Source organism: Triturus cristatus, chromosome 5_2 (genome assembly GCF_964204655.1).
Source record: "Triturus cristatus chromosome 5_2, aTriCri1.1, whole genome shotgun sequence".
NCBI lineage: Eukaryota > Metazoa > Chordata > Amphibia > Caudata > Salamandridae > Triturus > Triturus cristatus.
Window position 1 is genome coordinate 973,335,684 of NC_140588.1, and position 6,175 is coordinate 973,341,858.

Sequence of the window (6,175 nt, forward strand, 5' to 3'; positions counted from 1 at the left end):
TAAAAAATGTCTAGAAGGAACTGACTAAGGAGGAACCCACAGCTTTATAAAACTGAGCAAGGCCTGCAGTATTGCTTGCATTAAAAATGCGATGGACTAATTCGCCAAAATGTAATGGGAAGTTAGTGTTTTAACAAGGACTGTGTCTCACTGGGTTTCCTTGCAACTTGTAATTCAAAACATTCACGAGCAGGTGTGAATGACACATCCTTTTGAAACAATAGTGCTTTGAGTTTGCTTCGCTTGTTAAAATCTGCTTTCAAAGTTAGAAGGGAAGGCCACAATGAGGGAAAAGGACATTGTTACAGCAGGTTACTATCTGGCAGGCTAATAAAACCCTTATTCCGCAACAGGCCCGATCACTTAACATTAAATAACTTCCTTTTGAAAGGACCATAATTAGTGGGAGTTTTGCAGGGGCTGGTATTACTTTTAGACAACAGTCCAATTCACTACCGTCGCATTACAAGTGCCATGAATGGTAACATGTTTACACACGAGTGCATGTCCGACTGAAGAGTCTCATTCCTTCCCAGTAAAGAAGACTTCTTTGTTGGCATGTTCACAGTAATAAGAAAATGCGAGTGACCATAGTTCATGAACAAAGATGCCTCCGAGGGGTTCATATCTACAGACAGCAAAATGTTTCATTCAAGCTGTGAACTGGACTATTGAAATCGGCAAATATATTATGCAGTGTATTAACCACAAAGCGGAAGGTGTTTCTGCAATAGTGAATGGGAGCTGTTCTATGTTTTCTAGATGTAACATTGTGTAGGTGGCATCTTTCTTAGCCATGAGTTGTTGTTTACCCATCAGATTGAAAGCCAAGAACAGCTTTCTGGAATTGAGATAACACCAAGGAACCCAACCATTTTTGAGGGTTTGGAGTGTCCAGCTAAACTGCATGATAGATCTAATCTGACTTTGTCATTGGTACAATGTTGACATGTCACTTTGCATGATATCAATAACAGATGACACAATGTTATTCAAATTATAAATGCGAGAAGACAGCGTATTAATGCTATTATCAACAACAGCAAGCAATTTATCCAAATTATCTTGATCAATTTGTCTTAATGTGTGGCAGCTTCCATTTGTGACAATTTCCAAATTTCATTATATGTGGCATAAGTAAATCTTTTTGAACATAGCGTCTTAAGACCGAATAGAATGTCTGATAAGTCCATGCCTTTGGACAGGAGCAGAAGATGTTGTTTTACTGCAGACAGTGTGTAATGTTCCAACCATTGTTGATACAATTTCCCACCGAATAGGTGGTGATAATACCTGAATGCTGAGATTGGGAGTATCGGGAGTCGTGTCTGCTTGCCTTAAACCCTGGTGTGGAATTAAAAAACAAGCATAACAACCATTTGTATCTACCAGCCACTATGACCACCCGTGAGGACCTGAAAGTGTAGAATTAAATGCATCATTCTGCACCATGCTATTGAGCTGTTCTTCAGTGTAATTTGTCAGGTTTTGCCAATTTCCAAACTAGGCAATGGAAGGAATAGTGAGTGCATTAATTTCTTTAATTTTAGCCAATCCTAGACACGTGGTCTGTTGAACGGTGCCATTTAGAAAAATTATTTGTGTTCAGATTACACAGGCTCAGAACAAGTTTTCCATCCCCTAAACTTGCCAACCTTTGGTACCACAAATTGATTTAATGTCAATTGTATCATTCCAATACTCATAGCCTTTCACAGCTAATTAATAGGGTGACAAATGAGTCTGTGTATATTAGCTTGTGTAAGCACATATTTCTTTGGTAGTGTGGGGACTAGCTTGAAATAATATGATGTTGGGTCTGATGTATCATATCCAGAAAAATATGTGAATGTATCCATGTATGTTTTAGATCTCCCTTGTGGGTTCTCTTTGTGTATAATTAAAAACTGTGCATTGAACACTAGCTCAATGTCCATATGGTGATAGTAGAATATTTCACCGTAATTAGTCAAATTTAAGTACAGATCCTCTGATTCGAAAACAGTAGAATATTCCAGCTCCAAGAGCATGGAGGGTACAGTTTCAACATCCCAATCATAAGAATGCAACCCAGGTACAATTACATCACCCACATAAACCTTAAACACATATGGTATCTGCAGAATTTGCGTAGGTCCGAATATATTGAATGGAACTTTGTCCCAAACAACTCCATTAGTTACTGGAAAAGGTGAAATGTTCACGAGGGACAAGTCTCTTTTTAGCTTATGTAAAGATGAGTGAAGAGTCAGCACCTCATAGACCAGTACTGTAGCAGAGCGTTCTGGAAGATATTGGGCATTAATTAGCAAGAAAAACAGTCACAAATCCAATAGGCCTGGGCGGAGCTACCGAAAAACTCTGCCGAATTCCACGGAGTTCTGTGAGTGGGGGGAGTAGTAAGTGAAGTCTGTACATCCACCCTCATGGTCCCTGTTATTAATGTGCAGCATTGTCACTGTGCCCCTCTTGCTACAAGTAGATATTTGCAGCTCCACAATTCTTCTGTTAGTAACTGGTGTCAGTCTTGTTACGTAACGTGCTGTAATATTTTCTACCCAGATGGTGTCATGCATGGTATTAAATAATATTTCTCATGCCTTCTGCAGAAAAACACTGGACTTATGTCATAGCACCTCCCTTTAGCCGTATATATAAAATATTCACCTGCGCTGCGCACCTGCCACTCCCTGTGTCATGGGGATGCCCTGTGTGCCCCTGCCACTACTGGTTTCTTCTATGCACATGCAGAAATCAGCTATAGCTGTGCGTTGCATGTCCTCAGCCCTCCACGTAATGTACAAAATCAGTGTGAGGACATGGAGAATCTCAAACAACAAAGCAGTGAAAAAACGTGGCACAACAGTAACTTGCCTTAAAGCACCACATTAGGTTAATGTACAAAATCAGCGTGAGAACACTGAGAATTACAAACAACAAAGCAGTGAAAAAACACGGCACAACAGTAATCGGCCTTAAAACACTACATTAAGTTAATGTGCAAAATCAGTGCTCCTACTTTGAAAACTACGAAAACCCTCCTCCAGCACAGTATCTTCAGGTTTAAAAGCTCTGTTGCTTTGCAGGAATGGGTCAATATCGATTTTAACTATATTTGGGTAGGGGATTTTAATATATTCACTTTTTATTTTTTTCTAACATGGGGGTTTGTGGGGTTAAGAACCATTTTGAGGAAGATGATCTGCACTTCCCGCATAATCTCTACGGGGAGGCCCTGAATAAATTAGTGGCTTCCCTTGATTTGGTAATTCTACAAAACGCAAAGAATGATCAGGGTGATACTATCCCCACATTTACGGGCAGGAATGCAAACACAGTGATTGATCACATTTGTGTATCATCCCACATTACTCCACTGTGTAAACCACCCAAGGTCACCGATTATATGATGAGTGATCATAATTGCATTATTACTATCATCTTTTTATGGAAGTATAGAGCTTCTCCCTCCGAACGCTCTGTGGTGAATATAGAAACTCACAGACCCAATGGCGTAAGAATTAGATGGAAAGGAGAAAAAGCGGAAGGAGCTATTGAATCTATAGTTAAGGATTGCCGAGAAAAAATTATTGCTATCCTAGAGTGTGATCGTGATCTCAATGACATTGTAAAGGATTTTATTTTCATTAATAAAGTCATCGAAAATAAATTTACTAAAAATGTCTCTGGGAAACTAGCCCCCAGGAAAGGTTGGTTTGACCATGGTTGTACTACTAAATTATCAGAGCTTAAGCAGGGCTTGGCCATTAGGCCTAGAGATAAGACTGTGGTCAACAAACTTAGGCAGAACTACAAGACCGAGGTTATGCGGCGCAAGAAGGAGCTACAGCAAGAGGCCTGGGAAAATTGACTCAGGCTGCGGAGACGCATAACTGTGCTCTATTTTGGGCAACAGTCAATTGCCCCTTTCTTAAAGATGATATGGTACCAGAACTTACCTCAAACGTGAACAATGTTACAAGGGTAACCCACTTTTCCACTATTTTTAATTCCAATTTATTGTCCGAGGACAATAGTGGCGGTTCACGACCCTCTATCCCGCTGAATGTTACCGTCTTAGAGGTCATATCGAGTATTAAAGCGAGTAAGGGGGGCAGGGCACAGGGCCCTGATGGGGTCCCTATTGATGTCTATAAAGCTTTGCCAGACATGTGGGGACCACTGTTAGCCACGGTTTTTAATGCTGCCGTATGCGATGGGGTCCCACCAACCTGGGAAGAATCAATTATTATCCCAATCTATAAAAAAGGTGACAGAGGGGATGTTAAGAACTACCGCCCTATCTCTCTCCTAGATTTCTCGGTCAAAATAATGAGTAGGGTTTTATTGGCGAGGTTGGAACAATGGGCTGAAGACAATGGGATTTTGGCTAGTACCCAGTATGGTTTTAGGGAGGGGCGTGGAACCGTGGATCAGTGTTTAAATTTGAATCTCCTTATAGGGAAGTATACGCAGGCCAAAACGGGTTCCCTCTATCTCTGCTTCGCTGATTTGAGCAGTGCCTTCGATATGGTGGATCACTCGATTCTCTGGACCAAACTGTTAGAAATGGGAGCTCCAGAAGGTATTGTCTTTTTTCTTGCCCAATTATACTCTAATCTTCGAACGAGTATTCGATATGGCTCTACAGGGGAGTGTACGACAAAGTTCAGGGTACGCCGGGGAATTAGACAAGGATGAGTTCTTGCTCCACTTCTTTTTACGCTTTATATAAACGAGGTAGATGCTGTTTTAAAGGGGGTGAGCGCTGATGTCCCCAAGATCAATGGCCTAGATGTACCGGTACTGTTATATGCTGACGATGCCGTGTTACTCGCTAGGACTCCATTAGGGCTTCAACGCCTGATGGATAGTTTTTCTGCTTTTATTGAGAATAGAAAACTACTCATCAATAAAACCAAAACATTTATTATGACCTGTGGGGCAGGGTCTAGGAGACTTAAATCCTTCTTTTTGGATGGATTCAAGGTCCAACAAGTGGATAAATTCTGCTATCTGGGAATCACATTTGCTAAGGATAGCAGATGGACCTATGAAACTATTAATGTACGGACTAAAATGGCGAAAAGTGCCCATGGTATTTTTAAATTTGCTGCTAAGCTTGGGGAAAGACGTATTTGGGATATGCTACAAATTTATAAAGCTCGTAGCGTGTCTATTGCCCTCTATGGTGAGGGGGTCTGGGGATTTACATCCAACAGCATTTTACAATTAGAGGAAAATCTTTTTCTCAAAAGGTTACTGTGCTTGCCCAAATCAGCCCCAAACGAATTAACCCATAGAGAGCTAGGGATTCATCATTTATCCAACTTGATTTCCCTAAAGCCACTGATGTTGTGGCGTTCTGCTTGGCTGAAGGAAGAGACTTCCCTAAATAGGGCTGTTATAACTGATTGTCTTTCCCTTGATAATTATCTTAACATCCCATGGTTAAAATATGTTGTATGTATTTTTAGAGATATTAACGGAATAGATGTTACTGTGGATTGTTATGCTGATTCAGTTTTGTCTAAAGCAGAGATGAAGAATATTTTTATGACTTATTGGGGGGAGAGACGGAAGGTGAACACTGGTCATCTAGTTACTAGCATATTTTACAACAAAAATGCGGATGGTGATGGCTATCCAATTTATCTCAGTAATGTTACTAGAGCCTCACACCAGTTTGTGTTGACCAGACTAAGACTGGGTATTGTACATAACCTGGTAGCCTTCCCCTCCCCTAAATCACACCCTGTTGGTCCCTGTCCCTGTGATGGCACTTCTGCACAAAGCGCTTTGCATCTACTTTTAACGTGTAAATTGTATCATCATCTGCGAATATACTTTTTAAAACCAATTTTTGTTAAATATGGTGTAAGGACTGTGTGCGATTCAATGAAATTGCTTTTTAACATGTATGAAGTTGATATTTGTTTTTTTACTGCTACCTACCTTTTTAAATGTATCCATTTGAGGAATAGTATGATGTTTTAATTATTGAAAGGCTCAATTATTTCGCTGTATCTAGTATGATGCTATTTGGTGATGTTTGTTTATATGTGCTTTTATGGTATTTATTGCAATGTATCGAATAAAGCTTTATAAATTGAATTAAATTGAATTGGGTAATTTGAACTTGAAGATGTTTTGTTCGCCTTGCTTGTTTGCAGGC